At 39.5% G+C, this 11,162-nt stretch overlaps 1 protein-coding gene across 1 annotated transcript in view; it reads left to right on the top strand.

Annotated features, from left to right (window-relative positions):
- Positions 1–3,324: 3,324 nt before the first annotated feature.
- The window catches only part of LOC124363259 (serine/threonine-protein kinase 3), a 54,616-nt gene continuing 46,778 nt past the window's right edge, over positions 3,325–11,162 (top strand). The window contains exon 1 of the mRNA XM_046818466.1: positions 3,325–3,443. The gene's annotated coding sequence lies outside the window, so the exon portion shown is untranslated. The remainder of the gene's footprint in view (positions 3,444–11,162) is intronic.

Genomic DNA, 11,162 nt, shown 5'->3' with positions numbered 1-11,162 from the left:
CACTGATTAATAAGTTTCCAATCACTACTGAATAAAGTGAAATTTTAAGGGCAACATTAAACCAGGACTTCTGAAGACGGCAGGCAGGCATGCCAACTCATAAATATATCCAAAAACTGGATACTTCATTGGTTAGCCAACCACGTCTAACCTCTAACTCACTGATGTCAAGTATGCAGACAGAACTAATAACAACGTATCTTAACTTTACAAGGGTTTTAAGTAAATGATTCATCTTCTCTACAGGGCCATCACATTTATGTTAAAATAAGACATATTTATACAGTACACTCAGTAGGTATAGACAAAATATAAAATATATCCAAAAACTGGGATACTTCATTGGTTAGCCAACCACGTCTAACCTAACTCACCGATGTCAAGTATGCAGACAGACTAATAACAACGTATCTTAACTGTACAAGGTTTTTAAGTAAATGATTCATTCTTCATTACAGGGCCATCAATTATGTTAAAATAAGACATATTATACAGTACACTCAGTAGGTATAGACAAATATAAAATATATCCAAAAAACTGGATACTTCATTTTGGTTAGCCAACCACGCTCTAACCTAACTCACTGATGTCAAGTATGCAGACAGACTAATAACAACGTATCTTAACTGTACAAGGTTTTTAAGTAAATGATTCATCTTCTCTACAGGGCCATCAATTATGTTTAAAATAAGACATATTATACAGTAACTCAGTAGGTATAGACAAATATAAATATATATCCAAAAAACTGGTTACTTCATTGGTTAGCCAACCACGTCTAAACCTAAACTCACTGATGTCAAGTATGCAGACAGACTAATAACAACGTATCTTAACTTTACAAGGGTTTTAAGTAAAATGATTCATCTTCTCTACAGAGCCATCAATTATGTTAAGATAAAGGACATATTATACAGTACACTCAGTAGGTATACACAAAAAATAAACTGGATACTTCATTGGTTAGCCAACCACGTCTAACCTAACTCACTGATGTGTCAAGTATGCAGACAGACTAATAACAACGTATCTTATTAAACTTTACAAGGGTTTTAAGTAAATGATTCATCTTCTCTACAGGGCCATCAATTATGTTAAAATAAGACATATTATACAGTACACTCAGTAGGTATAGACAAATATAAAATTATATATCCAAAAACTGGATACTTCATTGGTTAGCCAACCACGTCTAACCTAACTCACCGATGTCAAGTATGCAGACAGACTAATAACAAACGTATTCTTAACTGTACAAGGTTTTTAAGTAAATGATTCATCTTCTCTACAGGGCCATCAATTATGTTAAAATAAGACATATTATACAGTACACTCAGTAGGTATAGACAAATATAAAATATATCCAAAAACTGGGATACTTCATTGGTTAGCCAACCACGTCTAACCTAACTCACTGATGTCAAGTATGCAGGACAGACTAATAAACAACGTATCTTAACTGTACAAGGTTTTTAAGTAAATGATTCATCTTCTCTACAGGGCCATCATTTATGTTAAAAATAAGACATATTATACAGTACACTCAGTAGGTATAGACAAATATAAAATATATCCAAAAACTGGATACTTCATTGGTTAGCCAAACCACGTCTAACCTAACTCACTGATGTCAAGTATGCAGACAGACTAATAACAACGTATCTTAACTTTACAAGGGTTTTAAGTAAATGATTCATCTTCTCTACAGAGCCATCAATTATGTTAAGATAAGACATATTATTACAGTACACTCAGTAGGTATACACAAAAAAACTGGATTACTTCATTGGTTAGCCAACCACGTCTAACCTAACTCACTGATGTCAAGTATGCAGACAGACTAATAACAACGTATCTTAACTTTACAAGGTTTTTAAGTAAAATTCGAGGTGTGATAAAAAATACGTTGAATGAATGTTTATAGCGGCAACTGCTGACGCTACATCCATATGATGTAATTTGCCGAGTAGCGTGATCTGTTGACAGGAGCGACAAGTTTCAACACGCTGGAGCTTGTCAGTCGACTGCCAGAGCCGCTACAGTTAGGTCGTGTTTATCGTTGTCTGTCCCGCATCATGGATTTCGAACAATGCATTAAAATTAAGTTTTGTTTTAAGTTGCAAAAGAATGCCAAATACACTCACGAAATGGTAAAATCTGTGTATGGCTATAATGAGGTAATGCTGAAGACTATACAAGTGGTATGACCTATTTAAAAGCGGAAGTGAGTCGGTTGAAGACGAACATTGTTCGGGATGTCCATTAACCTCAAAAACAGACAATGTGCAAAAAGTAGAAACAATTGCTCGTTCAAGCAGGAATTACTATTTGAGAACTATCGAAAGATTTTAACATCTCGTACGGTACCGTTCAAAGCCTTTTAACCGATAATTTGCAAATAAGACGAATAAGTGCAAAATTTGTTGTGTTAATTTGAAAACTACAAGTCCCTTGTAACACCTGTAAGCATCTTGCTCTACGTCTTAGGTACAGTCGGCCTTGCTTTGTTGGAGAACTTAGCAGGTGTAGTACCTATTTCTTAACAAGATCTATGTTCAGACTTCGTTATTGACGATGAAAGGTTTAATAAGATAACAGGATTTCGAACATTTGCCATCGTTACATGTTACAAATTGTGTAACACAACGTTTCGATCAGGATTAAAATCTACCCTCTGTTCTGTTCTCAGGTGTAACAAACTTACATAAACATGTACGCACAATCTACAACGTGCGGCAATGGACTGCTGCTTGAAAACATGTATCAAAGCTGACACGAACAGTTTGTTGGAGTCCAGACTGGAGAAAATGAATCCAGGCGTTTTCACTGCACGCAAAGTCGAAAGCACAAACAACACTGCACACCTGCACATGCGGTAGTGGAACACTGTAGGAGTATGATACATTCCTTCAAGTGGCAGGCAGTCCATTGCCGCACGATGTTGATTGTACTGTACATGTTTATGTATCTCGACCTGAGGAAGAGGGCATATTTCTTTGAATCGTAGTGTTTTATATATATATATATATATATATATATATATATATATATATATATATATATATATATATATATATATATATATATATATATAGCAACATACGACGATGGGAGTGTCCGATACCTCTATTATCCTCCCAAGAAGATCTAGCTTTGTAGAGTTCGCAGACGAAGGTCGCTCTCAAGGTCGCTCATCTCCAACTGTCGGTGTGACAGGAAGGAGTATGGACGTGGTGTGACGTCATCGCCGGCTTATTTCTGTCCCGCGGGAAGTCTACAGATATCCGAGCGTATCGCCCGCCGCGCCGTCAGTCGTCAACCGCGATCGGAGGTTCTCGCTAGTGCAGTGTTTGTGTGGACGGAGAGTGATGTGATTATTTTAGTTTATCCGAACGTATTGTGCGATTCGGTTAGAATTTATTTGTATAGCAACTTTACAGTGGTACTTCAAATAATACTATTGCCTTAGAAAATCCACTTAGTTCATAATTATCAAATTTAGATGACAAACTTATTTAACTCTATCCACCAGGAAAAGTTTTAGTCGATATTTATTCTTTGCTATGATATCCTATAAGACGTCATGGATTTTTCTTACAAATTTACAATTATGTGTACTCATAGTTAATCAGGCAGGCCTTGGCCAACGTTATATAATCTTAGGTCCGTTTACTTCTTTGAAAGTTCTTGGTTTGCATATTACATGACCGTATGTCAATATGGTAAAAATTTACAATTATGTGCACTCATAGTTAATCAGGCAGGCCTTGGCCAACGTTATATAATCTTAGGTCCGTTTACTTCTTTGAAAGTTCTTGGTTTGCACATTACATGACCGTATGTCAATATGGTAACAGTTTTTATTTTTATTAATAATGAAATTATTTCGCTTCTAATCTACCTTTTAGGCATAACAATAAGTACATTTTGTGTGTGTTTATATATTCATAACAACTATTCATTTAAGAGGTTATTTATATATTTGAAAACATAAAACCGGACAATTATTAAGGTATGGGTATGCTAACACGCGTAAACTTGTAAGTTTCAAATTAAAAATCTCTGCATTTTCTTATGTTTAACATGGTTGTTAAACGAAGAAAGGAATAATGAATGAATAGTTAATATACAATGAATATGTAAACAAGATAAATCAGCATTCTAGTAATGAAAAATCTTTAATGGAATATAAACCAGATGAGAGGTAATACACCTGATTGTACTAATCACTGACCTCTTGTAGGTGATACCGATAGACTGCGGCGCCTGAGTTCAGGCGGTACCGATGGGAGCGGTGCTTGGCTTCAGGTGGTACCGATAGGGAGCCGTTGCTTAGTTCAGGCGGTACCGATGGGAGCGGTGCTTGGCTTCAGGTGGTACTGATAGGGAGCCGTAGCTTAGTTCAGGCGGCACCGATGGGAGCGGTGCTTGGCTTCAGGTGGTACTGATAGGGAGCCGTAGCTTAGTTCAGGCGGCACCGATGGGAGCGGTGCTTGGCTTCAGGTGGTAACGATAGGGAGCCGTTGCTTAGTTCAGGCGGTACCGATGGGAGCGGTGCTTGGCTTCATGTGGTACCGGTAGGGAGCCGTAGCTTAGTTCAGGCGGTACCGATGGGAGCGGTGCTTGGCTTCAGGTGGTACTGATAGGGAGCCGTAGCTTAGTTCAGGCGGTACCGATGGGAGCGGTGCTTGGCTTCAGGTGGTACCTGTAGAGAGCCGTAGCTTAGTACAGGCGGTACCGATGGGAGCGGTGCTTGGCTTCATGTGGTACCGATAGGGAGCCGTTGCTTAGTTCAGGCGGTACCGATGGGAGCGGTGCTTGGCTTCATGTGGTACCGATAGGGAGCCGTAGCTTAGTTCAGGCGGTACCGATGGGAGCGGTGCTTGGCTTCAGGTGGTACTGATAGGGAGCCGTAGCTTAGTTCAGGCGGCACCGATGGGAGCGGTGCTTGGCTTCAGGTGGTACTGATAGGGAGCCGTAGCTTAGTACAGGCGGTACCGATGGGAGCGGTGCTTGGCTTCAGGTGGTACCGATAGGGAGCCGTTGCTTAGTTCAGGCGGTACCGATGGGAGCGGTGCTTGGCTTCATGTGGTACCGATAGGGAGCCGTTGCTTAGTTCAGGCGGTACCGATGGGAGCGGTGCTTGGCTTCATGTGGTACCGATAGGGAGCCGTAGCTTAGTTCAGGCGGTACCGATGGGAGCGGTGCTTGGCTTCAGGTGGTACTGATAGGGAGCCGTAGCTTAGTACAGGCGGTACCGATGGGAGCGGTGCTTGGCTTCAGGTGGTACCGATAGGGAGCCGTTGCTTAGTTCAGGCGGTACCGATGGGAGCGGTGCTTGGCTTCATGTGGTACCGATAGGGAGCCGTTGCTTAGTACAGGCGGTACCGATGGGAGCGGTGCTTGGCTTCATGTGGTACCGATAGGGAGCCGTAGCTTAGTTCAGGCGGTACCGATGGGAGCGGTGCTTGGCTTCAGGTGGTACCGATAGGGAGCCGTAGCTTAGTACAGGCGGTACCGATGGGAGCGGTGCTTGGCTTCAGGTGGTACCGATAGGGAGCCGTAGCTTAGTTCAGGCGGTACCGATGGGAGCGGTGCTTGGCTTCAGGTGGTACCGATAGGGAGCCGTAGCTTAGTTCAGGCGGTACCGATGGGAGCGGTGCTTGGCTTCAGGTGGTACCGGTAGGGAGCCGTAGCTTAGTTCAGGCGGTACCGATGGGAGCGGTGCTTGGCTTCAGGTGGTACCGATAGGTTCTTATTTTTAGGTTAGGCTTTGGACTTGGTGTACATCTTTCAATAGACTTTAAAACAATGTACATCTTGAGCTATGCTTACGTAAATTTATTTGCCTAACTTCGTGTAGACCATCCTCTATTAGATGTGAAGAGACACTAACTACCTTAAAAACTATTTCGTATGTCCAGTATTCATTTATTAAGTTTTAACATTCACAACTTGAGACAAGACAAGAATATCAAACCATCCAGAACAAGACCCACATTGTAAATGTTTCAAACTTGAAACCAATGTCAATAGTGAACCTCTTGAGGTCGGATTTGCGGCCTTGTACTCTAGTAATAAAAACCCTTTAATTTGATGTACTACTCGTCCTATACCCTATCTTATAACTCCTTCTGACTCCCTGCGGGCCATCCCCCTGTCATGGTTGTTACTTCAAACAGTAGATTTTATGGTTACAGGAATAATGTACCAACTTTTATTGCTTTACCTGTATTCGTTCGGGAATTATCAAGCCCGTGCGGGACACACACACACACGTTTTAGAAGAATATAACTTAGTATTTTATCTCAGTCAAATGACAAATTATATTTTGTGCGTTGCGTATTTATTATGCTAGTATTTTGCCTGCCAACGCATTTGGTCATTTTTACTTGTCAGACTTGCCAATCAAAGTAAAATTAGAATATTTTCCTGAGCTGAGCGAGTGTGGTGTTTACGCTTATGAATCCATCAATAGCAAGCAGCCTCTGACCATTTGTTAAGCAATAAAACATTTGTTGTCATGGGTGCGGTGGTGTTTAATTTCCCGGAAGTGTTATCGCTGCGTGGCCGTTTTCTGATAACACAATATTAAAATATCGCTTAACTCAGTTGTTAACCATTACTCGTATGTCCTGGAAGATGAACACTTTGAGGTTACGGTTGTGTACATTTTACAATTTGTCTGTTATTCTTGATTTTATTCGTGCTACACGTTATTGGGGTTATTATAATAAACAATATAACTACAAAGTAGGCGTATAAATTAAAATTAGGCTACTTTTTCGTAGTTTTTGTTATGTGAGAGCATACAAAAGTTATTGTGTATGTTAGTATAACACCAACAATGCAAGGGTTTAATAAAAAACTATATATGGTTTGTTCATTGTTAATTGACAAATAATGTAACTGTTACAACTGAAATGTGCCATTTCACCAGATTAAACATGAATTTACAAACTTATAAAAGCTACCATATTTAAGGTGGTGAAGTCAATTTTACGTTTGTCTCTAATTTCAGAGCCACAACTCTAAAACCTAAAAAATGGGAATTTTTATCCGTCCACGAGTAATAATAAATAATAATAATTTTAAATAGGAACTTTGAGTAGTTTTTAACCAAACCTTTGCAAAACAGGTGAAAATATTAATTTTTTTACGGTACGTATATGAAACGCCGGGAATTACGTGTTTTTTTGTTAAGTAATGTATGACTCAAAGTAATAACACTTGCTTTTACAGTTAATTAAGGGATTTTGTTATAAATTTAAAATGTGCTATTTCCTACAGTCTTCCTTCATACACATACTGTATTTATCTTCAGAGTTAAGATACCACACAAAATATCTTAAGTGCCACAATTCCTTTTGAAATAAGAATTCCCTATTTTTCTGGTTGTGGCTGTGGGCTCTGGCTGAAAAAGTTACATTTTTTTTTAATTAACCTAATGGAACATCGACTTCGCCGCCTGGAAAAGGGTGTAATGGTCCGTAGTTTAAAAGACTTTCTAAAAATGGTAGAATAAATCGTATTGAAGTACTTCCATGTTATCAGTCAGGGGGGTCAGGTCGGGTCCGGCCATCGTTATCTTATCAGCCCGGGAGTCCAATTTGTTCATAGTTATCACATTGAGTCATATTATCGTAATTTTATCAGTTTGTTTATATTGAGGTATATGTTCATAAAAATGCAGTAGATAACATTCTAATTGTTGGTTGAATTTTAGTTACACTTTTGTAATATGTTTTTTTTCAAAATTTTTGCAATAAAAATAAAAAACTGCCTGTACTCTAACTACGTATGCTAGTATGTACTGGATCTGTGTTCCTGCACACACACCACATCCGCTCTGAACCTCGCAGTAGCCCCCCTGACCGCTTGAGGAAAAACTCAAATATCTTCTGTCAAGAGTAGACTATACATAATTATTATTCCACTTTTATAACTTTCGCACCAAAATGTACGTAACACGAATCTTTAGTTTTAAAGGTACTACTCAAATAAAAAAAGTTGTTATATTAACTAGTAGTAATAGATTTGCGTTTTAGTTGTTTCCATACAATTAGACTGAACGGTTCAGGGGGCTTCGTGACATGGATAGGGCGGGACAGGGGATTCATGCCCCCCCCCCCCTTCTCACAGTTGACCGAGCCTGGGCCGGTCCGGTCGCAGTGGGCGCCGTGATTAAGGTAACATTAATTGAATCGTGCAAATAATCAGATTAAAACGGTTCTCAAACTCCTTTTGGTGTCCAAGGCTTTCTACTCTGTTGATGAATTCGTGATAATATCAAGGTAAGATCGCTGGTCAACGCGATTGTGTCTTATATGATTGTTTGAAGTGTGAGTATGAGGGTGTGTGAATGTGTAGATGAAATTGTGTAAATTGAATTAAACTATTGACGATTGCAATAAAAATGCAATAGAGATTATTATTATGTTACTCACAGAATCGTTTCTTTGTCTGGGTCTGTTTTTGTTGAGATTTCAATCATCTACGGTAAATTACCATAATTTATTAAATCATAAGACTGTAAAGTATTAACTGAAAAGCTAAGAACTTCGACTTTAGTCTGCTTTATATTTAGAATTTTTCCACACTGGTCTAAAATATTTCAATTCTTACTGAAATCATTGGAGCTATTCAATAAACACAATGAATTATTGCACAGACATTTCGAAGGTGCCTATAAAAATGGAATATCTTTCAGTGACAATCAATTATCTCAGGATTGTTTTAAATGCAATTTACAAAGAATATGCCCATTGTGTGTCCCTGTTTTACAAAATGAAATTGCCTACAAAGCCTTGTATTATAATCATTATAAGTGGATTATGTATTGTTAAAAACAAATTTGTTACAAGGGGTGTCAGTACGGGAAGGAATAAGAATTTTTGTTTGTTTTGAAATTTTTGTTTTGAAGTTTTGTTTGGATACCACCTTCATGTTTTTTAAAGTAAAGAAATGTCTTATGTTATCACAGAAGCAACGGTTGTGATCCAAGTGATGGTAGGTGACTGTCGTGGGAGGAGGGGTGAGGAGGTGTAGTTCCACCCCTCAGATATTATTCACGGCCACTGCTGTACAGACCCTACAATAGCCCCGTTAATGTTGCAGGCTCTATTCCTCGCTCAGCGCCACTTAGTGTGTTACCTACTGTCATGGTCTTGGTGAAAGTAAAGTCGAGTAAAGAAGTCTTATTGTACCAGGTGAAGTTAGGGCTAAGAAGCCCTCTCTAACACTTAACCTGGGGACCAACAGCTTAAAGATTACTTCCGAACCACCACCACTGGCCGGGCAGGCGGGGTGCTTGCAAGGACAGGATCGCTCAGCGGTCACCCATCCAAGCAGCAGCCACGCCCGACGTTGTACCCTCTACACTACGGTATTTGCAAAGTACTGAGAAATTATTTTGTTAACAAGAGTGACATCGGTAACTGCTCTCCCAAGCTCACCGGGAAATGGTGCTTCTAGTTTTCAATCCACCTCCCACCTCGGCGCCATCATTATTATTTTATTGTTCTTCTAAACAGTTACAAAATTTGTTAACTTTGATTTCTAAAAATTTTTCATGAATATGGTCAACAGGTTTCAACTGGGCAAGGAAGATAAGAGATCTGCGATGGAAACAATTTCTTACCATAAACATGTGATGTAGCTATGGTAGGAAGGGTTGATTCAATGTGAATGTTAAGTTTAGCTCTATTTCACCTCCCTCTTAGTGTAGCGTCTGAAGTCTGACACTGTCAGATACTCAAATCCTGGAATCTGGAGTCCACATCTAAACAGGAACCAAAATATCGAGACTACAACTATTACGATCGCCTTCATTCATATGTGCACAACGTCAAAGTCAAATCTTTATTGTACACCCCCTTAGTTACGGCTATTAAGGCACCTTGTAATTATTCATAACGAGGCGACACCTATTACGATCGCCTTCATTCTAGTGCACAACGTCAAAGTCAAATCTTTATTGTACATCCCCTTAGTTACGGCTATGCACATTGTAATTATTCATAACGAGGCGACACCTATTACGATCGCCTTCATTCTAGTGCACAACGTCAAAGTCAAATCTTTATTGTACATCCCCTTAGTTACGGCTATTAAGGCACCTTGTAATTATTCATAACGAGGCGACACCTATCACGATCGCCTTCATTCTAGTGCACAACGTCAAAGTCAAATCTTTATTGTACACCCCCTTAGTTACGGCTATTAAGGCACCTTGTAATTATTCATAACGAGGCGACACCTATTACGATCGCCTTCATTCCAGTGCACAACGTCAAAGTCAAATCTTTATTGTACACCCCCTTAGTTACGGCTATTAAGGCACCTTGTAATTATTCATAACGAGGCGACACCTATTACGATCGCCTTCATTCTAGTGCACAACGTCAAAGTCAAATCTTTATTGTACACCCCCTTAGTTACGGCTATTAAGGCACCTTGTAATTATTCATAACGAGGCGACACCTATTACGATCGCCTTCATTCTAGTGCACAACGTCAAAGTCAAATCTTTATTGTACACCCCCTTAGTTACGGCTATTAAGGCACCTTGTAATTATTCATAACGAGGCGACACCTATTACGATCGCCTTCATTCTAGTGCACAACGTCAAAGGCAAATCTTTATTGTACACCCCCTTAGTTACGGCTATTAAGGCACCTTGTAATTATTCATAACGAGGCGACACCTATTACGATCGCCTTCATTCTAGTGCACAACGTCAAAGGCAAATCTTTATTGTACACCCCCTTAGTTACGGCTATTAAGGCACCTTGTAATTATTCATAACGAGGCGACACCTATTACGATCGCCTTCATTCTAGTGCACAACGTCAAAGGCAAATCTTTATTGTACACCCCCTTAGTTACGGCTATTAAGGCACCTTGTAATTATTCATAACGAGGCGACACCTATTACGATCGCCTTCATTCTAGTGCACAACGTCAAAGTCAAATCTTTATTGTACACCCCCTTAGTTACGGCTATTAAGGCACCTTGTAATTATTCATAACGAGGCGACACCTATTACGATCGCCTTCATTCTAGTGCACAACGTCAAAGTCAAATCTTTATTGTACACCCCCTTAGTTACGGCTATTAAGGCACCTTGTAATTATTCATAACGAGGCGACACCTATTA

This window comes from Homalodisca vitripennis, chromosome 5, assembly GCF_021130785.1.
Source record: "Homalodisca vitripennis isolate AUS2020 chromosome 5, UT_GWSS_2.1, whole genome shotgun sequence".
In the NCBI taxonomy this organism is placed as follows: domain Eukaryota; kingdom Metazoa; phylum Arthropoda; class Insecta; order Hemiptera; family Cicadellidae; genus Homalodisca; species Homalodisca vitripennis.
The sequence above is the reverse complement of the archived record's forward strand: the minus strand, read 5'-3'. Positions and strand labels throughout refer to the sequence as shown.